This window comes from Schistocerca nitens, chromosome 9, assembly GCF_023898315.1.
Source record: "Schistocerca nitens isolate TAMUIC-IGC-003100 chromosome 9, iqSchNite1.1, whole genome shotgun sequence".
Classification (NCBI taxonomy): domain Eukaryota; kingdom Metazoa; phylum Arthropoda; class Insecta; order Orthoptera; family Acrididae; genus Schistocerca; species Schistocerca nitens.
The window spans coordinates 423,569,362-423,594,261 of record NC_064622.1 but is presented as its reverse complement, the minus strand read 5'-3'; the positions used below and the strand labels follow the sequence as shown (position 1 = coordinate 423,594,261).

Sequence of the window (24,900 nt, the reverse complement as noted above, 5' to 3'; positions counted from 1 at the left end):
TCCTGCAGCATGGGACAACAGTGAATTCCCAGCGTTACTCACAAACCTTGAGCACCCTTCGCCAAGCGATCAAATCAAAACGACCAGGCAATCTCACCCTTGGGGTCATTTTGTTCCACAACAATGCAAAGCCTCATGTGGCCAACACAGTTGTGACACTCATGCAGAAATTTAAATGGGAGGTTCTCGACCACCCTCCATACAGTCCAGACTTCTCCCCCTGTGATTACGCCATTTTTGGTCCCCTTAAAAAGGCTCTGAGGGGAAAACGATTCACCTTGGACAACAACCTCCAGCTGTACGTGCAGAACTGGTTAACACCGCAGCCCTGGGAATTTTATGAGACTGCCATTCACCGCCTTGTGTCACAGTGGGACAAGTGCCTCAATAGCCAGCATCAATACTTCTTACATATAGGTACTGGTTTCTGTAATTATGCCTCCGGCTCGTTTCTGTGTGACTGCCCCTTATACATTGTGAATGGCTCTTCCACCAAGACTACAGCAACTTCCATCTAAACTTAAATCTTTGGCGTAAGTTCATACAGAGAATAATTGTGTGGCATGTGGTATCCCTGACTGTTGGAGTGGGCTACTTATCTTTTTACAGTTTCATCCAAGATCATAGCAATCATTGCCTCAATGATTCTACAACACAGTTCTCTAGGCCTATGAAGTTACACAATCTCAACCCTGCTGGCATCAAAGTTATTGTAGAATGATACCTGATCGTTATCCTGTGCGCCACACATCAAAGACGGCTGTGCACAATGATCAACTTCATCAATTCCTTGAAATCACCTGTGCTTTGCCCACTCCAGCACAAGTAAGACACTCAGTGGTACATCACATTGTCATTAGGCCAAGATCACCAGTTCATGCATGGCCTCATCAACTGCCCCTGAAAAAACTGAAGACTGCAAAGCAAGCTTTCTCTTTTGTGCTAGAACAAGGGATCTGTTCCCCTCCAGATAGTAGGCTGGCACTCTCCACTCCATATAGTTCCTTAGAAGAATAATGGGTGAAGACGACCATCAGCTTAATGCTTGAATGGTACCTGATTGTTATCCTGTGCCACTCATCGAAGAATCTGCTGTGCACATTCATACTAAGAAATTTTTTTTCTACCGTTTACCTCATCCATCCTTTTTTCATATACCAGTTACAGCAAAAGCTATACTCAAAACCACTTCTTGCATTCCATTCGGGCTGTACAAATTTGTGCAAATGCCATTTGGGCTGAACAGTGCAGCCCAGGCTTTACAGTACACAAGGAATTCAGTCAACTCAAGACGTATTGGAACCTATTTCTCAGTTTCCGTAGCCCACTACAATATGAAAATTATGTTGTTTCTTGGGCTTGAGAGACTATCAGACCATTGTTGGCAGCAACTCTCAGTGAAATCGTAAAAGGTTCACCTAAGCTTGGAGGCACACTACCCAGTGGAGTGATGAAAAGAAAGCAACCTTGTTCAAAGCTGCTGTAGCAGAAGCTGCATTGGCGATAGCTTTGTAGGGAGGGCAACCACAGCCTAGAGACAGTGTGAATAACAAATTATCATAAAAATTGTAACATCTAGAAAGGCAAGAATGATGAGGTATTCACTGTATGAAGATTCTTTATTCATATCTATCAGTTTCACTTCATTATAGATGCATCTTCAGATTTATCTGCCAAGAAAATAAATCACTGCGTGAAATTTATGAAATGATAGAAATACAGAACGATAGATTGTTTTGGCATTCAACAATAAAAACATCACAAGTACTCTCAGTGGTTTTATTTTAAGGATGTATACAGACTATTATGAAGCCCCAACATTCCACGTTACGAGCCAAACCACATGGGTGGGTTGTCAGAATAAAACTGAGTACACCGAAAAGATGTTTGGCAGAAATGCACAACGAAGACTGCTGAATGAGCCACGCCTACAAAAATGTGCAGGGGGGGAATAAGAAATGTGACGGTAATGTGAATGGGGATAAAATGCCTATAATGTGAATGGGGATAAAATGCCTAAAAATTAACTAACTTCTAGGGAATGTGGTACATGTACACAGGAAGGTATCATCCAAAAATTAATACTAGTGTGTGGAACTGATACATCGAGAATGAAAGAAATACGAAAAGTAGCTTACCAGATAACACCCCTTCAGGCTGTGTTGCAGTATTCAATAGACACCAGCTGTATAGAATCAACATAAATAAAACAAAATCCTGTATGACATGTATACATGTGCCTTATTGGTAACAGGTCAATGTGGTGAAAGCAGCCTGTGGAGGCTAGCAATACAGTGGAAGGTGGAAGGCGAACTGTACACACGGAACAGCTGCAAAGAGGAAATCATAACTACGAAAACAAGCAAAAGTTGGGAACCACATTACATAACTTTAAAAAATCCATATTTTATTATAGATGTAAAGTAAAAGACGAAACATAATCTGCTTTACATCGGTACTTCAATTTTATAAAACTACCAAAGGTGCAGTATTTTAGTATTATACACTTGCTAGATTACCATGTTCAGATAATAAAAATTCCATAGGATATTCTAATATCTCCATTCAATCTGATTATTCAGAGTTGGTCCTGGGATTCACTTTAATGCCTTTTGATGTATATTTCCTCCTAAGCATTTCCTTTTTGTCGTTACGATTTCCTCCTTGCAACTGTTCATGTGTTCACTTTGTTTCTCTCATCAGAAACATGGGCTCCCGCATTCCAGTGGTTTTGCTGGCCTCTACCAGTTACTGTCACAACATGAGCCTGTTAGCAGTGTGGTGGATATATGCAAGTCATAAAGGATTTTAAGGTTTAAGTAGGATGAAGTCACCAGTTTTGGCCGCTACACCACTTATGGCCACTTTGACATAATTAATGAATTTTTAACCTTATTTTGGATACCAGCCAATCTGATTATAGCTTATTATACACAACATGAAATGTACTATTCAATTAGACATGGAATCATTTCTATGATTGTTCTTGTTTGGAGTTGTAATGTTTTGAAAAGGTCTGTGTTGAAGAAGATAAATTTCATAAAGTTTTTCTTACTTGACTGACAGGTGTATGTTATAGCCTGCTTCACATAGGACGGTGTTTCTGTGCATGGAGCCAGAGTGATAGGGAGGGGTGGAGAGGATGAGGTTTGCGCATGTGTGGCGGTAGAGAGCAGGCAAAGGAAGTTTGTGTTGCTGCGGACAACAGTCATGTTCATTTGCCTTCGATACATCGTAATTGAGTTCAAATCTATGAGGAAATAATACATTAGAGATATCTTACTTGTGGGTCTTGTGGTTGTGTCTGCTGCTCCACAGCAATTAGAGACGTCGGAAGGTGAGAACAGCTGATACAACTTTGTGAAGACATCAAGAACAATTTTTCTCAAAATGATGATTGTCTAATGACAAGATCATCAAAAACAGTTGCAATAATTGTCATTTATTGCAGTTTGGACTGTGTTATAAGTAAGAATGTAATGCATAACAAAATAAACATGAAACTAGTACTGAAACCATTATATTTTTGTTTGACAGCTGCTTCTACTCCATGTAATTTTTTAAATGTGTATATTGCGCATATGTGGGTGTGTTTCGCCGCTGTTCAATGTAAATCCCTGAGTGTAAAAACGAAGTACTGGTAGCAAACAGTAGTGCAAAAGACTATCTTAAAAATTGTCAGTATGTTATTATATTTTTTGGTGTCAATAAGCATTATGAGTTTAAACTAACTCGTTCAACATCTTCTGTGAATAACTCGATGGAATGCTGACCTATAATGTCGAAAACCACTGATATCTTGACAGGTAACCCTCCCTTTCATTTTAAGGTGTTTTCCAGTTCGTGCCATGAAAATGAAAAGGGTTTATTGTCGAAATACTGGAGTTTTTGGCGAATTTATCCAGCCACATTCTCGTAAGTAATGCAATAGATTGGGAAAAGCTTGACTTCTCCTTGGGCACAGTGATGAACCTTATAGTCTGAATACTTCACAGGCTACATATTGTTAATCAGTAAAAGCTAGGAAGTTCTCATGTACAGTGTATGCAAAGGATATGTTGACAAAAATGTTTTTAAACCATGAGTCTTTAAAACCAAGAAAGATCATTACATTACTTTGTTAAAAGTCTACAGCGCAGTACCATCTGCTATCTGAGTCCATGTCCGAAACATCTGATTGTAAATTTAGGATGATAAGTCAACGCTTTTATCCATATGCACCTTCCTGTGAAAGTCTTATTTTTGAAACTTTTCAGCATGATACACACAGGGTGCCCACACTGAAAAGGGATGCTGTCTATTGCTTCATGCATAATACTTTCAGTGTTTTTTATCGTGAATTTTCTGTTTTTCTCCCCCACATAGCTTGTAACCTGTGCACAAATTAATTCTATTGGATTATACTGACAATAATATGTGGATAAACACAAAACTGTGTGACCACATTCACATTTAAGAATGTCAGATTTGTACATTCTGTCGTGTGACTTTTGTAAATTAATGAGCTGCAGGAGTTCAGCATGAGTCTGGCTTATTGTCCGGAATAATTTTGTTTTTCAGCCAGGGCACAGTATCCCCTTTCCTGGTACTTCGTTATTTCTCTGTAGCAATTAAATGATAACTGGCACAGTGATTACAATGACCAACTTCGAAGCTAGGCATGGCAAAACTTATTCAGTGAACCACTTCTTGAAAGTGACAGTGTTCATTTCAGAATGGTAGTCACTACTGTTTTTCTTACACCTAAATACAAGTTTACTCTCAGAAACCACATCAGAAGTGGAGCGAGCATGCATAATAAGTATCCAAGAACCTTTTCCTAAGGGAACTTAAAAACTGCCAGTACCATCACCCATTTTCCAGCAGGTATTCATGGAATGCTTCTGATTCATCATTGTTTCATCAGAGTAATACACTAAAACTACCTCCTCCTGTTGTATCATGCATCTTTATAACAGATGTGCTTTGTACTGCTTCTATATCACTTCTTTCAACTAAAAACTCTCTTCCTAACATGTTTAAAACCAATGTATTTTGATATTATTTACATTGAAGCCAATTTGTTCAGGCATAATTGCAACAAGTTTTTGTGATGTTAGGTATTCCTTTTTTATATACATTTCAAAAACGGAGCAATTTAAAACATTGTAATCACAACCATCTATTTGTGTTACACGTTTCTTACGATTTCAGAGATTTTCAGGTGACATGAAAAGAAAAATTTGCCTGAGGTTTCTACGACTTCGACACTTTTCTTTACTATTCTCTGTACAGTTCTGTTGTCGATGCGTGCTTCTGCAGTTCATTCTTGAGTGTTCAAAATGTCAAAAATAGAAGTATCACTTTCAGACTCACTTTTGAAGAAGTTACAAATGAGGGACATAAACCTCCTCGACTGCTATTGAAACATCAACATGATTTCTCTGCAATCCACAATTAGTGCCTGGCAGAGCATTCATAGAAGCTATTTCTCCACTGTTTTTTCTCAAACAGCGTGCAGGAAACATGAATGCTTTTTCCTTTCCTTGCGAGCTCTAATTTCTCTTATTTTATAATGAAGAACATTCCTTCCTATGTAGGTGGGTGCCAACAAAGTATTTTCACACTCTGAAGAGAATGTTGGTGACTGAAATTTCATGATAAACTCCTGTCACAACGAAAAACGTGTATCATATCCATGGCAGTCTCTTCCCTATTTTGCAAAAATACAAATCGAGCTGCCCTTCTTTGATCAATTATGTCTGCTGTGGATCCCACACCAGACAGCAATACTTCAGAAGACGGTGGAAAAGCGTAGTGTAAATAGTCTCTTTAGTACACTTTTTCGAGTGTTCTGCCAGTAAATCACAGTCTTTGGCTTGATTTCCACCACAACGTTATCCATGTGATAGTTGCATTTTAAGTTATTCGTAATTTTAATCTCTAAGTATTTAGTTGAATTTACAGCCTTTAGAATCGTGTGTTTTATCCTGTAAACTGAATTTAGTGGATGCCTTTTAGTGCTGATGTGGATGACATAAGACTTTTCATTATTTAGAGTCAATTGCCACTTTTCTCACTGTAGATATATCTACATCATTTTTAATTTGTTTTAATCTCTGATGACTTTATAAGACAGTAAATCACAGCATCATCTGAAACAGTCTGAGAGGGCTGTTCAGTCTCCTAAATCATTTATTAGATCAGGAACAGAGGAGCACCTATAACACTACCTTGCAAATGCCAGATGTGACTTCTATCACTTCTGTTTGACTCGATTATTCTCAGTCAACTACTACATAACAGTGATCTTTCTCACAGGAAACCAGTCGCACGACTAAGATGATACTCCATGTTGTTGTTGTTGTTGTTGTTGTGGTCTTCAGTCCTTAGACTGGTTTGATGCAGCTCTCCATGCTACTCTATCCTGTGCCAGCTTCTTCATCTCCCAGTACCTACTGCAGCCTACATCCTTCTGAATCTGCTTAGTGTATTCATCTCTTGGTGTCCCTCTACTGTTTTTACCCTCCATGCTGCCCTCCAGTAGTAAATTGGTGATCCCTTGATGCCTCAGAACATGTCCTACCAACTGATCCCTTCTTCTAGTCAAGTTGTGCCACAAACTCCTCTTCTCTCCAATTCTATTCAATACCTCCTCATTAGTTATGTGATCTACCCATCTAATCTTCAGCATTCTTCTGTAGCACCACATTTCAAAAGCTTCTATTCTCTTCTTGTCTAAACTATTTATCGTCCATGTTTCACTTCCATACATGGCTACACTCCATACAAATACTTTCAGAAATGACTTCCTGACACTTAAATCAATACCCGATGTTAACAAATTTCTCTTCGTCAGAAACGCTTTTCTTGCCATTGCCAGTCTACATTTTATATCCTCTCTTCTTCGACCATCATCAGTTATTTTACTCCCCAAATAGCAAAACTCCTTTACTACTTTAAGTGTCTTATTTCCTAATCTAATTCCCTCAGCATCACCCGACTTAATTCGACTACATTCCATTATCCTCGTTTTGCTTTTGTTGATGTTCATCTTATACCCTCCTTTCAAGACACTGTCCATTCCGTTCAACTGCTCTTCCAAGTCCTTTACTGTCTCTGACAGAATTACAATGTCATTGGCGAACCTCAAAGCTTTTATTTCTTCTTCATGGATTTTAATACCTACTCTGAACTTTTCTTTTGTTCCCTTTACTGCTTGCTCAATATACAGATTGAATAACATCGGGGAGAGGCTACAACCCTGTCTCACTCCCTTCCCAACCACTGCTTCCCTTTCATGTCCCTCGACTCTTATAACTGCCATCTGCTTTCTGTACAAATTGTAAATAGTCTTTCGCTCCCTGTATTTTACCCCTGCCACCTTCATAATTTGAAAGAGAGTATTCCAGTCAACATTGTCTAAAGCTTTCTCTAAGTCTACAAATGCTAGAAACGTAGGTTTGCCTTTCCTTAATCTTTCTTCTAAGAAAAGTCGTAGGGTCAGTATTGCCTCACGTGTCCCCATATTTCTACGGAATCCAAACTGATATTCCCCAAGGTCGGCTTCTACCAGTTTTTCCATTTGTCTGTAAAGAATTCACGTTAGTGTTTTGCAGTTGTGACTTATACTGATAGTTCGGTAATTTTCACATCTGTCAACACCTGCTTTCTTTGGGATTGGAATTATTATATTCTTCTAGAAGTCTGAGGGAATTTCGCCTGTCTGTATCATATCTCCCATTTCATCTTCATCTATCTCCTCTTCTATTTCCATAATATTGTCCTCAAGAACATCGCCCCTGTACAGACCCTCTATATACTCCTTCCACCTTTCTGCTTTCCCTTTTTTGCTTAGAACTGGGTTTCCACCTGAGCTCTTGATATTCATACAAGTGGATCTCTTTTCTCCAAAGGTCTCTTTAATTTTCCTGTAGGCAGTATCTATCTTACCCCTCATGAGATAAGCCTCTACATCCTTAAATTTGTCCTCTAGCCATCCCTGCTTAGCCATTTTGCACTTCCTGTCGATCTCATTTTTGAGACGTTTGTATCCCTTTTTGCCTGCTTCACTTGCTGCATTTTTGTATTTTCTCCTTTCATCAATTAAATTCAGTATCTCTTCTGTTACCCAAGGATTTCTACTAGCCCTCGTCTTTTTACCTACTTGATCCTTTGCTGCCTTCACTATTTCATTCCTCAAAACTACCCATTCTTCTTCTACTGTATTTCTTTCCCCTATTCCTGTCGATCGTTCCCTTATGCTCTCCCTGAAACTCTGTACAACCTCTGGTTCTTTCAGTTTATCCAGGTCCCATCTCCTTAAATTGCCACCTTTTTGCAGTTTCTTCAGTTTATAATCTGCAGTTCATAACCAATAGATTGTGGTCAGAGTCCACATCTGCCCCTGGAAATGTTTTACAATTTAAAACCTGGTTCCTAAATCTCTGCCTTACTATTATATAATCTGTCTGAAACCTGTCAGTATCTCCAGGCTTCTTCCATGTATACAACCTTCTTTTATGATTCTTGAACCAAGTGTTAGCTATGATTAAGTTGTGCTCTGTGCAAAATTCTACCAGGCGGCTTCCTCTTTCATTTCTTAGCCCCAATCCATATTCACTTACTACGTTTACTTCTCTCACTTTTCCTACTACCGAATTCCAGTCACCCATGACTATTAAATTTTCGTCTCCCTTCACTATCTGAATAATTTCTTTTATTTCCTCATACATTTCTTCAATTTCTTCGTCATCTGCAGAGCTAGTTGGCACATAAACTTGGAAGACTGTAGTAGGCGTGGGCTACATGTCTATCTTGGCCACAATAAGGCGTTCACTATGCTGTTTGTAGTAGCTTCCCCGCACTCCTATTTTTTTATTCATTATTAAACCGACTCCTGCTTTACCCCTATTTCATTTTGTATTTATAACCCTGTATTCGCCTGACCAAAGGTCTTGTTCCTCCTGCCTCCGAACTTCACTAATTCCTACTTTATCTAACTTTAACCTATCCATTTCCCTTTTTAAATTTTCTAACCTACCTGCCCAATTAAGGGATCTGAAATTCCACGCTCCGATCCGTAGAACACCAGTTTTCTTTCTCCTGATAACGATGTCCTCTTGAGTAGATCCGAATGGGGGACTATTTTACCTCTGGAATATTTTACCCAAGATGACGCCATCATCATTTAATCATACAGTAAAGCTGCATGCCCTCGGGAAAAATTACGGCTGTAGTTTCCCCTTGCTTTCAGCCGTTCGCAGTACCAAAACAGCAAGGCCGTTTTGGTTAGTGTTACTGGGCCAGATCAGTCAATCATCCAGACTGTTGCCCCCTGCAACTACTGAAAAGGCTGCTGCCCCTCTTCAGGAACCACACATTTGTCTGGCCTCTCAACAGATACCCCTCCATTGTGGTTGCACCTACGGTACTGCTATCTGTATCGTTGAGGCTCGCAAGCCTCCCCACCAACGGCAAGGTCCATGGTTCATGGGGGGGATACTCCATATACATGCAATTTAATTAAAATTGCTTGTAAAACATTTACATATACACATTCACAGGTATACTGCTACAAGAAAGTTTAACATTGTCATTTGAGTGAATAATTGCATCATTCTGTGAATGAAACTGCCTTGTCACAAAATCGTCAATGGCACAACATGTGGGAGAGAGATTCTCGCAGTCCAGTTGACAACTCGCGGCTAGCTGCTCAGGAAGGGAATGAATCTTATTGGCTTCTAAGAGTTAATGGTGGGGGATGCACAGAACGACTGAAAACAGGGCTGCCTTCCAACATGACGCGAACTATAGTGAAGGTCTATGACAGCTTTTGATACCTCCACCTACAGCATCTGCCATCAATATCCCATCCCTGTGGTTCAAACTTATCTGTGGTCCCTCCTTAAAATCTCAGGCCCCTTACAAGGACTAACAACTCAATCCATAGACCTTCTTACCCCATCCAAACCACACACCCCCATCTTTTACTGTCTTCCTGATATCCACAAACCCAATCATCCTGGCTGTTCTATAGTTGCTGGTTTCAAAGCATCCGCCAGACATATATCTGCCTTAGTTGATCAGCACCTGCAACCCACAGTGCAAACACTTTCCTCCTGTATTAAAGACACCAACCATTTCTTACATTGTCTGAAATCTGTGCCTGTCCCACTCCTGCCATACACCTTGCTTGTCACCATTGATACCACCTCCCTCTACACCAAAATACCTGACGAACATTGTTTGTGTGTTGCCGAACATTTCCTCAGTCATCGACCGCCTGATTCCAGACCTATGACATCCTTCCTGCTCACCTTAAGAAATTATATACTTACAAAAACTACTTAACCTTCAAGGGGCAGAGCTACAAACAGATCAGGGGTATGGGAATCAGGTTGCCTCCTTCCTATGCCAACCTTTTCATGGGTTGCTTGGAGGGGGCTTTCCTGGGGTCCATAAGTCTTCAGCTCCTGGTTTGGTTTAAACACATTGATGACATCTTTGCCGTAAAGAGTCATGGTGAGCCTGACCTGTTAAAATACTTGTAATCTCTAAATACCTTCCCCCAATTAAATTTCAAATAGTCCCATTCCAAATCCCGTGCCAATTTCCTTGATGTTGATCTCATCCTCACCAAAGGCCAGGTACACACTTCTGTCCACATTGAACCTACTAACAAACAACAGTACTTACATTTTAACAGTTGCAGTCCGTTCCCTGTCAAACTTTCCCTCCCATACAGCCTTGGCATTCGAGGCAATCGTATTTGTTCAGATGCAGACTCTTTACAGCTATTCACCACCATTCTCACCTTGGCCTTTACTGGACGTAATTACCCCACCAGCCCAGTTCAAAAGCAGATTCCTCAGGCCATCGCATCCAATTCTGTTACTGCTGATCCCTCCAATAAACTACTTCAGAGCACACCACTTGTCACTCATTATTATTCTGATTTTGAATATATTAATCAGCTACTTCGACAGGGCCATGACTTCCTAAGATCGTGCCCTGAAATGAGATTCATTCTGTCTGAGATTTTGCGCACCACACCTAGACACGCATCTCCTTATCTTATGGCTCTTACCCATGCTGCCTCCTACCACCACCTGTACCAGCCCTGTAACTGGCAAAAATATACTATCAAGGGGAGAGCCACCTGAACTCCGCAGGTGGGAACTAGTGCTGTAATATGTCCTTATTCTTGGCATCCACCTGCCTTTAATTCACGTTAATTTCTTCACTGTAACTACTCCTTTCTTCATTCTGTTTAAATTTTTTACACCTTTCATTTTCTGACCATTCTATTTTTTGCTGTCCTCCTCCTACCTCCATTACATGCAACGCACTCAGCTTTCCACCCTTACTAACTCGTGCATGATGTTTTAGCAGTAATCTCTGTCTGGCATGTTACCCTGTCTTCCACCTTTGAAGATCTCATGTTTCTAAATCTTGTCTGGTGCAGTCCCCAACGATCAGTCTTTCTCCTGACCTGGGGTTTTGGGTGACTTTTCGTAAACCTCTCCAGTTCCTTTTTCTTCACTCCTCTTCTTTCCCCTTCAACTCTTCTGCAAGAAGAAGGAGCCATTGGCTCCGATAGCTTGCATAAGTGAAACATTTTTTTATGTGTGTGCTGTCCTGCTGCTGCTTGGTTAGTAGATTTTTTATCTACCAAATTACATTATGTTTCAAAAATTGATTATTTTAGTTATACTTTTTGTATCAAGATAGGCCTGATTAATAAGTCTTCCATATGCATATGAATTATGAAAACATAATATTTTAAAAGTTTTTGAGATGAACAAAGGATAAGCAGCATGCTAGATGTATACAGAGAATAAAGGAGCTCAGTATTTTCCCAGCAAAGTAAAAAATGCACAGACGCTATTGTTGAGGGAATGAAGGTTGCTACTGCAAGGAAGTTGTACAATGTTCCAAGAATGTTAAGAAATAAAATTTGTGGTCTGTCCCCACAAGAATCTACAGGACCTGTGGCTCACATTCTGGTTTTTTGTGAAGTTCTAAGGATGCATTGCAAACAGTCACAAAAAAGATGCTGAATGTTAATGGGACTAATGGTTGTATTACAGAGGAGAAAAATCAGATACTGGTTCCAGAAAGCATCTGAACCTCTGAATGATAAGAACATATTATTTGACCCTAATAAGATCTTTTAGTATGGATAAAGCCTCTTTTTTCTGGCTTCTAAAGGGGAATTAATTGTAGATTGTTTCTACACCAATCATTACAATACTTTTTGTTAATTGTAATTATTTTTCTGTTCCATACAATTGTTCTAATTTTTATCTACAGTGTGCATGTTTGTTTCCTTATTTGCTTGTATGAAGAACAACTTACTTTCTAGCAAATTGATACTGTAATTACTTGATGCCCCAGATTTATTGCAATATACAGTAACTGAAGTGGAGACAAAATGGCCATAGCTAGAGTCAGGCGGCCAAAACTGAGGAAATATGCCTTATCATCTTCAATACAGACTTTGAAACAATAGATTGATTTTTCAAGTAATTTGTACACTTTTTAGCTATAGTAAACATACGGCATATGTTGAATTGTTCTAAAGACGGTTGTAAGTGGTGTCTTGACCGTACATTGGTTTTATGCAGCTGGTGTCTACTAAATCCTATAATATATCCTATGTAGTGTTACCCAGTGAGCTATCTTCCAGATTTCTTCCATTCTCCGTGTTCCTGTTCCATGCTATTGTACTATTAATTTTTGAATCATATCTTCCCGTAGTATAGTACTCTTTCAAGGCATTAGTTAATTTTTAAGCATTTTATACCTGTTCATGTTAGTGTCTCATTCATTATTTGTTTTTTAGGTGACTTCTTCTTGGCCTGGCACACTCAGCAGTCATGTTTGTACATTTTTTACAAACATATTGTCTACTCAATTTTATTATGACAACCCACTGATGTTGTTTGACTCTTGATATGTGGATAACTTCCCAGATACTGGGCTCTGTAATTGCCATCTACATTATGAAAATGTAACCATTTTGAGGACTTGTCATTGTTTCTGTAGAATACCAACACTGTCTATTGAAACTTCCTGGCGGATTAAAACTGTGTGCCGGACCGAGACTCGAATTCGGGACCTTTGCCTTTTGCGGGTCAGCGCTCTACCGACTGAGCTACCCAAGCAAGACTCGCACCCCGTCCTCACAGCTTTAATTCTGCAAGTACCTTGTCTCCTACCTTCTAAACTTCACAGAAGCTCACCTGCAAGCACTTGCCCACAAAAGGGAAAAGTCCCGAGTTCGAGTCTCAGTCCGGCACACAGTTTTAATCTGCCAGGAAGTTTCATATCAGTGCACACTCCGCTGTAGAGTGAAAATTTCATTCTAACACTGTCTATTGTTCTATATTTCGAACATTTCCTGTATTTCACACAGTGATTAGTATTCTTGACAGATAAACCTGAAGATGCGTCTATATTGAGGTGAAACCAGTAGTTGCGAATAAAGAATCTTCATACAGCTATGCAGCTTTTGGAAACACTTCATCATTCTTAACTTTTCTAAATTTTGTAATTTTTATGTTAGTTAGAATGTGTTGTTTTTTTTATTATTGTTTTATACAGAGGCTGCATTGTTAGTTCTCCCTCTTCTGACGCACTTTTCTCAGTTATGGTAGATGCATCATCAACTGCAATAGGAGCTGTGTTACAACAATGTGAGCAAACAATTGACAGCCTTTAGCTTTTGTCAGCAAGAAATTATCATTTGCACAAGCAAATTGGTCAAGGTATGACTGTGAATTTCATGTGGCATATGTCTCAATAAAAATTTCAGGCACATGTTTCAAGGTAGACATTCTACACTTCTCACGGATCATAAGCCACTTGTGTTTGTTTTCTATCAGAAGCAAGATAAGTCATTACTTGCACCAGTTAAGACATCTGATACTTCCATTGTTTGTCATTCATCATATGTATGCTGAACTTAACGGGACAGTAGATACACTATCTCGCACTGATGCCGCCACAAAGGAATTTGGTTTCATAGTGCTTACCAGCACCCAGGAAAGAGACAGTGAGCTGAAAGCACACCTTGAAGCACCATCAGGCTTACAGTTCCAGCACATATGAATACTGAGCTTCAACATAGCACTATACTGGGATATGTCAAGACCATAAGCATGACCATTTGTTACTGTTGATTTTTGCAAACAAGAAATGTCGTCTTTACATAGCCCCACTCATCGTGGAATGAGCTACTGTGTGACTGGTGAAGAAGGAATTTATTCAGACTAACACTGATAAGGATTGTAAGGTGTTTTTCACTGTTGTAAGGGTTGTCAGTGCAAAAAACTAACTTCGCACTTCTTGTGCATTGGCCTCATTGGCAGTTAAAGGCTTCACTCAGATGCCACACCCCAGAACTTTTTACTACCAGCTTACCTAATGTTCTATCAGACCCCAACACAGCCTTCAAAGAAGATCTCAATGTAAAAAATCTGAATTAACATAGGGGCAGGCACTTCAGATGCTGGGATAGTTCTTCCCTGGCACATCAAATGGCATTTGTTAGGTGGTCACTTCCATATCTGCATCAGTGCATCAGAGCCCACTGTTTCATTTGTAAGCGGAAGCGACTTATTTTTATTTTCATTTACTTTTTATTTTAAATTATCAAATTTCATATGTGTTTGTGTGTTTACCAGTTCTATAATCAGAAACTTTTTCCTATGTCTATAGGTCTCTTCTAGATATACAGCCTCCTTTCATGATTCTTAAACCAAGTGTTTTAAGTTCTTCAGTTTCTTGCTTGTTTGTTTGTTTACCAACTATCTGATCTATCTGAAACTTTCCAGGGTGTCTAAGTCTCTTCCAAATATACATCCTCCTTTCATGATTCTTAAACCAGGTATTAGCAATGATTAAATTATTCCCTGTGGAAAATTCTGTCAGTCAGCTTCCTTTCTCTCCCTCCGTCTCCCACTCCCTCTCCCTCTTCTTTTGCCCAGTCCATGTTCACTTGCTGTTTTCTTTTCTTCACCTTTTCCAATATTGAACTTCAGCGCCTCTTCACAGTTGAATTTTCATGTCCCCTAACTACCGGAATAATATCTTTCATTTCATCATACAGTGTTTTCATCATCCATTGAGGTATTAGTACTGTAGCAGGTGTTGGCCTTTTATGCATCTTGACTAAACTAATGTGTTCAGTACCTGCAGTTCGTTACTGTTATTCCTATTTTCTGAATTATTAGATCTACTCCAGCATTACCTCGGTTTGATATTTTGTTGGTAACTCTGTATTCACCTGATCAAAAGTCGTGTTATTCCTGCCACAGCACTTCATTAATTTCTACTATATCTAACTCCAGCCTAACTACCTTATTGTCTTTTTGGATTATCTAACCTACCTACCCAGTCATGGAATCCACCATTCCACACTCCAACCCAGAGAACGCCAATTTTGTTTCTTTCCTTATGACATATTCCTTAGTAATTCTTGAACAGATCTCCAAATATGGTACTATTTTTCTTTCACATATATTACAAATGATAATGTGATCATCGTTAATTAACCCGTACTGTAGAACTATGTTTCCTTGGGAAATAAAATGGATGTAGTTTCCTCTTGTTTTCAGCAATTTACAATACCAACATAGCAAGGCCATGGTGGGTAGTGTTACAAGTCTAGGGCAGTTAATTATCCCATTGCAACTGTCATATTTTAGTTTGGCATCTCCACAGATACACCATCCATTCCATTGCATGAATGAAATTGTTATAAGGTCCATGATCATGGAAGAAGGGAGGTTGTCAGTTCACCAGTTCATATGTAATTATATTATACAAAAATTTCATGTGTAGAGGATTACATGTGAATGTGTTCCAAAGGTAAAACCACCACTGGTAAGTCTCTGACAAATGCATAACCATGTTTGGTTTAAAGCCATTTAAGCATTTTATAATACCTTCTAAATCGATCTCTTTCTGAAAAATGTAGAGCTAGTGGAGATCTTAGCTGAGTTTGAGAAATTTTATCTTTGCATTCCGAGTAATTTATTCATCCAAAAATACATTTCAACAATGGAAAGTTCAGGTTGGAATAGCAACAGTGATATAAAAAGGATAGTTTGCTACTCATTGTAAAGGTGACATACTGAGTTTCAAACAGGCACAACAACAAAAACACACAGAAAAAGTAGTACGTACCACATCTAATCACCCCCACAACTGGGAGGTTGCAGCACTACAACACATGTAATATTGAAGAAATTGGATTTGGCTCAGCTAGAACCACACGAATAGCTAGGAACAACAGGTATGACACACATGTAGTACACAGACTCAGTCAAAACACAAATATGAAACAAACTGAACATACCCAGAGTGCAGGTAGACTATGATGCACTATGCCCAAGACACATAAATTAACACATAGAGTGGCAAATCAAAACACAAATATGAAACAAACAGAACATATCCTCAATCCAGGAAAACTCAGAAGCTTCAAACCCACAAATAAACACAACACATATACACAATGATAACACCACAAAGAAAAGAAGCAGGTGGTACACTATGACTTACACACCTAAATTAACACACAGAATGGCAAATATGCTAAAGAAACAGCACTGCCAAATAGAATATAAAATTGTGCAAATCCTATAAACACTTAAGCTAACCAACAATCAAAAGACACAAATTTCAGGGATGAAGAATATAGAAACTTGAATTTTAAAATTACTTGTCCATTATACACAGAAATAGTATACAGGAATTTTAAAAATAGTAAAAGAACACTCTATGTGTTAGAAGTCTGAATCAAACCATTTCACATTTTTCAGGACACACAAAACACCACAACAAGCATCCTCTAAACATGGAACAAAATATGAAAATAATCAGGATAAAAAACCACCATAAATGCCCTATACAAATGCAGTATAGCTGCAGGGGTTGCCCAGAAAGTAATGCACCACAATTTTTTCTTCGACAATTGCTTGATGTTGTGGTCTTCGGTCGTGAGACTGGTTTGATGCAGCTCTCCATGCTATTCTATCCTGTGCAAGCTTCTTCATCTCCCAGTACCTACGATTTTTACCCTCCACGCTGCCCTCCAATGCTAAATTTGTGATCCCTTGATGCCTCAAAACATGTCCTACCAACCGATCCCTTCTTCTAGTCAAGTTGTGCCACAAACTTCTCTTCTCCCCAATCCTATGACAATTGCTTATTGAACATAATCAGAATTACACACACGAAAGAATTGAGTTTTATATACACACCCTATTATTTTTCCATGTAATCTCCACCCCGTTCTATGGTCTTCCTCCAGCGCAAAACAAGGATGTGTATGCCCTGTCGGTACCAAACCTTGTCCTAGTGGTGGAGCCAGTGCTTTACTGTGTGAATCACCTCCTCATCATCCTCAAAATGTCTTCCACAAATGGCATCCTTTAATGGCCCAAGCAAGTGGAAGTCCGAGGGGGCTAGATCAGGTGTGACAGCCACAGATGGTCTCTCCGACCGCTGCAAATCCTGGAGCTCCACCAAAACATCTTCTAATGACCTCACCCTCTGTGCCCAGCAGTTAACTGCACTTCTGTCGACAGCAGATGCTCCATAGACTTTGCACAAGCGTTTCTTTCTCTGCAGTGAGAAATTCAATGATGCTATGCCATTTTGAAACTGTCCTGCAGCTACGCTATCTATCAGAAGTGACGGAAACTTGGTGTGCTCACTCAGGAGATTTCAAATAATACATTAGTAACGATTTGCATTTGTAGCATTGTTTTCAGCTGAGAAAAAAAATGTGATGCCTTACTTTTTGGGCAACCCTCATACCACATCCAGAAAGCCATTGCTGAGGACAAATATGCGCTCTCTTTCTCTCTCTCTCTCTCTCTCTCTCTCTTTCTCTCTCTCTCTTTCTCTCTCTCACTCACTCACACACACACACACACACACAGGGTGAAAAATTGACCTGTGGGGATTTTGTTGCACAGCCATCTGGCAGTGGCATTGGCAGGGAGCAATTTCCCCTCCACTGTGAGGTCGTTGTTTGTGCAAGTAGCGCACATTAATAAGGCAGTGCAGTGCAGTGTATTGAATGAAAGTGTTTCAAGTGAAATGGAAGAATACAAGTATTTTATTAATCAAAGAATATTGATAAGTGATTCATACTTGTGTGAGAATCAGTGCCTGCAGTAAGGAGATCTTTGTTTTGCAGGTAGCATGTGTTTGATATGTGATGTAATACAGAATTATGAGTGGAAGTGTTTCAAGTGAAATAGTGAAATACAAGTTAACTATTCACTAAAGAGTATTCATGTATAATTCATACATGTGTAAGAATTAGTGTGTGCAGTAAGGACATTATTTCAAGAGGAATTTGCTGATATTTAGGTTCATAATCAGAGTATGATTCATAAATTGATCAATAAATTTCTTGAAACAGAAGTTAACTTGACTGCCGGGAACATAGACAACCACATCCAGTACTCGTGAAGAAATTCTGGAAAACAGTGGTATGCTCTGTAAAGGTGTCCTCACATCTTTCTCAGCAAATAGGAATTTCCCATGGCTCTGTTCAAATGGCTGCGAAGTTACTGAAATTACTGCCCTACAAAATAACAAACTGCGTGACCAGGCAAAAAGGTTGTGGTTTTGTGAATGGATTGTAAATAGGGTGCATTACAAAGAAAGTGCCCCTCACTTAACTTTATTTTCATGTGAATCATTGTTCCATCTAAGTGGATACAATGTTCAGAAAATAACTTGTTACTAGTTCTGAAAAACCTAATGTAATATAAAAGGCATCCCTGCATGATTAAAAAAAAAATAGCGTGGTTTGTTAATAGCAGTGAGAGAATAATAGGCCTCCTTTTTTTTCTCCCAGGAAACAATTAACAATGAGAGATATGTGGCAACCATAGAGAACATTCTCTCATGTCCCTTCACCAGGACTCTGTGATAGCACATATGGCCAACTTCTCATTACAGGAAATTCGTGACGTGTTTCAGGTTAGAGTTATTGCCAACAACAGATGGCCTCCTTGTTCCCACGATTTAACACTCGGTAATTTTTATGTCTGGAGGGGCATTAAAAGAGAAAAACGTACAAATCAAAATCGCATATTTTATATGTACTTATAACTTAAATTTGTGAAGAAATTACTGCTATTTACCAGCGGGAACCGCAGAGCATAATGAGCAATTCCTAAGCAGTGTCAGAAATGCTTGAGCAATGAAGGGAGACCATTCCAGCATCTATTTCCTTAGTATACTTGAGTTATTTACTTTTCTTTTTTACAGTTTATGTTATGTATGTTAGAAACAACTGATGCGACAAACCGTACTATATTTGCTGTGGACCTCCTGTCACCAGCACAGTACTCACAGGCCCACCCACCGTATTCTCCAGACATTGCTCCCTCTGACTATCACATGTTGAGATCAGTGGCACATGGCCTGGCTGACCAACACTTCTGATCTCATGAACAAATCACAAATGGTATCGATTCGTGGATCGCTTCAAAAGATGAACAATTTTCTCGACGCAGGGCTCATACGTTGCCTGAAAGATGGGAGAAGTAGTGGCCAGCAATGGAAAATACTTTGAACGATACATGTGTAACCAATTTGTTTCATTAAAGCCTCAAATGTTGGGGAAAATGGCAGAAGCAAATTGTACACATTGTATATGATTTATACCTTTCCTTTCAACTAAATTTGTCAGATATATACCTTAGAAATTGGGTTATTATTCATCCAAGTCTTTTTATTATGGCTGGGGTGAAATATTTGATGGTCAAGGTATATATAGCTTGTTTCTTCTTCTTCATTGCATTGGATTCTGGATAATGCTTGTTTGTTTATTTAATTAGTTATATTCAAGGTTGATGTTACTCGAATTTTTAAGTTTTATCTTTCAACTTTTATTTTTTGAATATTTATTTTAGAAGTGTTCTTTTTAATGGTGGATGTTCTCCCATGGACTTAACAATGAGCTGCCATTGGCCACAATTATTGTAACAGAATATGTTTGTGCATAATGATTGATTTTGGTTGTTTTAAATTTCTAGATACATTATTAATGATGGGAAAAAATATTTTAAACCTTTTATCAGTTATGGATGTGGAACACTGACTGTAATGAATAAGGGTTTTCACAAATTATTGCAACCAGTTACCATTTGTTTTATTATTCATTTTTTATTTTCCATTACTGGTTTCAAATTGCCTAGCAATTCATCATCAGATGGTACACATATTCCTTGCATGTTTGCAGAATTTTGGTGGTTGTGTAGCTGTGGCAGAATGTATAAACAAAATGTGAGCACTGAATGTGGCAAGAATTATTCACATTATGAGATCGATTTAGTTGCATTACTTACAATTAGTAGTATCTGTTGGTTTGTTGTTGGTGCACACAATGTTTTGGAAAACATGTTATACCACTTCATGATTTTAGCCACAGGTAACAACTTAACAACTTCCATATGCTTTGCATAACGTAAATAAACAAAGTAGCATGATTAAAGTTACATTCTAAGACTTTGTGCTGGAGCAGAGAGTTTCTTTGTTCAGCTTGCATTGCAGACTAGCTACAGTAAGTATATATGTATTTCTATTATATTCATTATTGGAAAAATAACATGTGTTTACATTACAGACTTTAACATGTACTATTTACAGAATGTATTAAACAATGAGTTTGATATTTCAACTACAATTTTAGTGCTTGAATTATTTTTTACTTTTGTCTTGATGTTTAATACACATTCATCATTACTTATGAGATAAACATTAGAGCTCTGCATGAAGCTCTCTCTCTCCCTCCCTCTCTCTCTCTCTCTCTCTCTCTCTCTCTCTGTGTGTGTGTGTGTGTGTGTGTGAAGGGTTTTGTTTGCTAGGTCAGTTTGTTCATTTAAGATGGCGTCATTTGATTTGTTGTTATGGGTAAAAATCTGTAATTGTTCCACGAGATTCACCTTTATTCCTTTGTCTACAGTATGGAATATGTAGGTTTGTTTTGATGACTGTAATTGAATGACAACTTTATGAGGTGGGCCACTAACTAAAATTTCATCCTGTTTGCCCCATGTAGCAGCAGGAGCAGCTGTCACGGGGTAATTTACATATACCATATTTGTGAAATGGTGGTTTAGCTCTTCTACTGTTATGAACTATTTGGTTTTGTACTTAGTTGTTTGTGTTGAAACTTACTTTGACTTTGTGTTTTGCAGATTAATAAGAAATATTACTGAGGAAAGGCATGGAGATAAATTTAGTTTCTTCTGCAATCGAAAACTGTTTTGTTGATGCTACACACATCAAAAAAAGTTTTGCATCAATCCGGTTGCCAGAAGTCTTGAAGATAGACATTGACTGTGGATATTGTTATCACAGACACAGTATCTTTAACTGTTCAGAGATGTCATTAAACCCACCCAAAGATGTAAACAACCATGCATGAGCAGTGCCTATTAGACAGAGGGGGTCCAACAGCCGATCAGTTGGTCATTCCACCAGGAAAGAGATACACGGCCCATGTTGTCTGTAGTTCAACCACGCCTAGACTGTCAATACTGTGATTCTATGGCATCTGTATTGTTACTTTGTGCCAGGAAGGGCTCTCAACAAGGGAAGTGTCCAGGCATCTCGGAATGAACCAAAGTGATGTTGTTTGGACATGGAGGAGATACAGAGAGACAGGAACTGTCGATGAAATGCCTTGCTCAGGCTGCCCAAGGGCTGCTACTGCAGTGGACAACCACTACCTACGGATTATGGCTTGGAGGAACCCTGACAGCAATGCCACCATATTGAATGATTCTTTTCATGCAGCCACAGGACATCATGTTACGACTCAAACTGTGCGCAATAGACTGAATGAAGTGCAACTACACTCCTGACGTCCATGGTGAAGTCCCATCTCTGCAACCATGACACCATGCAGCGCTTTACAGATGGGCCCAACAACATGCCGCATGGACCGCTCAAGATTGGCATCACTTTCTCTTCACTGATGAGTGTTGCATATGTCTTCAACCAGACAAGCGCCGGAGACGTGTTTGGAAGCAATCCGGTCAGGCTGAACGCCTTAGACGCACTGTCCAGCAAGTACAGCTAGGTGGAGGTTTTCTGATGTTTTGAGGTGGCATTATGTGGGTCCACCGTACACTGCTAGTGGGCATGGAAGGCACTGTAATGGTTGTACACTACATAAATGCCACCCTCCTACCAATAGTGCAACCATATTGGCGAGGGATTCATCTTCATGGAGGACAATTCAATCCCCCCATCGTGCACATCTTGTGAATGACCTTGTTCAGGATAACGACATTGCTCGACTAGAGTGGCGAGCATGTTCTCCAGACATGAACCCTATCGAACATGCCTTGGATAGATTGAAAAGGGCTGTTATGGACGATCCACCAACCACTCTTAAGGGATCTACGCTGAATCACCGTTGAGGAGTGGGACAATCTGGACCAACAGTGCCTTGATGAACTTGTGGATAGTGTGCCACGACAAATACGGGCATGCATCAATGCTACTGAGTATTAGCGGTACTGGTGTGTACAATAATGTGGACCACCACCTCTGAAGGTCTCACTGTATGGTGGTACAACATGCAATGTGTGGTTTTCATGAGCAATAAAAGGGGCAGAAATGATTATGTATCTCTGTTCGAATTTCTGTACAGAACCAAGGTGGTGCAAAGTGTTTTTTGATGTGTGTATTTTGGAGTTTTTTTTTATTTTTTCGTGTAATACATCAGCTATGGACAGGTTGTAAGCATTGTTGTGGGTTATTGTTTTGAAAATATTTAGTTCTTTGGTTTTTACCTCAGGTTCAGTGTGGAATTTGTTTACATGGTTGAGTGCTTATCTAAAAAATACTAATTTGTGTTGATTGGTGTGGCTTAATGAGTTATTTATAATGACATTGATGTAGTGGGCTTCCTGTAAATTTGGAATTTGTGTTTACTGTCATGATGTCATCAACATAACAAAATGTTTATAATAAATGATTTTGTTATTTTCTGTTGTATTTGCTTTTAAAAAAATTGTTTCTAGATCATTAATATAGATGTCAGCTAGTAGGCCAACTAAGCTACTGCCCATTGCTGAATATAGACTTTGTTACTAAAAGAAAAAGTAATTGTAAGATAGCACCAACTCAAGCATATCCATTAGTTCGTAGATTCCTGCGTTGCCTAATTTTTTGTGATGCAGTAAGTTATCCTCAGTTATTCAGGGTGTTTAAGTTATTGGTATGTTGGTGTAGAGGTTAACTATGTGAGGAATGTAAACTTTCCTGTGCTGGATACAGTGATATCTTTGGTGCTGTCAATCAATTTGTAACTTTTTTATAGAGTACTTGGTTGTAAATGCATTGTTTTTAGTTTTTTGTATCCAGTACTGTTTATTGATTTGACTAGTGAATTTATTAGATGGTCGTGTTTGTGAATTTTGGGCCGTGATTGAGCTTTAGAGCTGTGGGGTTCAATGTTAAGTAGTGTTTGGCTTCAATGGATATTAGGAGGAAACTGCAGTTCCTCATCAGGTTTTAATTGAGATACATTGTCATTTTTTGAAAAATTTTGGTAATACAGGGTGTATCATAATTAGTGGCATAAACACATACAGTTGAAAGTGTATGATACTAGAAGCAAAAAATCTTAGTAAACATAGGGTCAAAAATGCATACCTAAAGAGCTACGACTAATTTTTCATCTTCGATACTGTGAAACAAATATCTTCTACTGCAAGCTCTTTACTTTCCATATTTTGGAAAGTGGCAGTATGGACCAAAACAAGAAACAATGTCCAGTAAACATGTGCTCTAAAATACATGCCTTAAAAGTTATGAGCATTTGTTCATTTCAAGAGTTATGTTTCGAAGTAGAGAAGATGAAAAAGTGCTCATAGCTCTTAATGTATGCATTTTAGACTGCTTTTTTACTGGACATTTTTTCTTGTTTTAGTCCATACTGCCACTTCCCAAAATAGTGGAAAGCAAAGAGCTCGCAATAGAAGAGATTTGTTTCACAGCATCAAAGATGAAAAATTGCTCATAGCTCTTAAGGTATGCATTGTAGATCCTGTGTTTACCAAGACTTTTTTGCTTCTGGTATCATGTACTTTCAACTGTATGTCTTTATGCCATTAATTATGATACACCCTGTATATTCTCATTCATTCATTATTACTGCTGTATTGCTTTTTTCTGCCTAACAACAAGAGCATTATTGTTAGTTAGTTTTTTATTAATTTGTTTCAGTGTTGTAGCTTCCTTATGGGTGCTCCTGTGGAGTTCTGTTTTAGGTTTTCTTCACTATTTTGATTCATGCACTACAGCATTTTGTTCTTTTGATTTAATATTTCTGACAGTCAGGCTAGTTTAGTTTAGCAATTAAATATCTAGCAGTCTTTTTATCAAGTGCACACACACACCCACACACACACACAGAGAGAGAGACAGAGAGAAACTTTAATGTTCATTTCGTAAGTATGATGAATGTTATTAGGCATCAAGTTTTAAATGTCAAATGTAATTTAAGCACTAAAATTATAGATTAAATATTGTCCAAACTCATTATTTAATAGATTTTGTAAATACCACATGTCAAGTTTGTATTGTAAATTTATGGTGTTTTTGCAATAATGAATATAATATAGTTATAATAGAGGGAAACATTCCACGTATGTTTTTTGAATATAATATAAATAGATATGTACTTACTGTCACCAGTCTCCAACTCAAGCTGTGAACAGAGAAACTTCTCCAGCGCAGAGACTTAGAGCATAACTTTAATCATGCTCCTTGGTTTATTTATGTTTTTTTGAGCATGTGGAAGTTGTTATCTGTGGCTAAATTTGTGAAGTGATGTACAATTAACATAACTGGAAAACATACATTATG

At 38.6% G+C, this 24,900-nt stretch overlaps 1 protein-coding gene across 5 annotated transcripts in view; it reads left to right on the top strand.

Annotated features, from left to right (window-relative positions):
- The window catches only part of LOC126202964 (transcription initiation factor TFIID subunit 1-like), a 184,793-nt gene that overhangs the window by 115,590 nt on the left and 44,303 nt on the right, over positions 1 to 24,900 (top strand). The window lies entirely within an intron of this gene.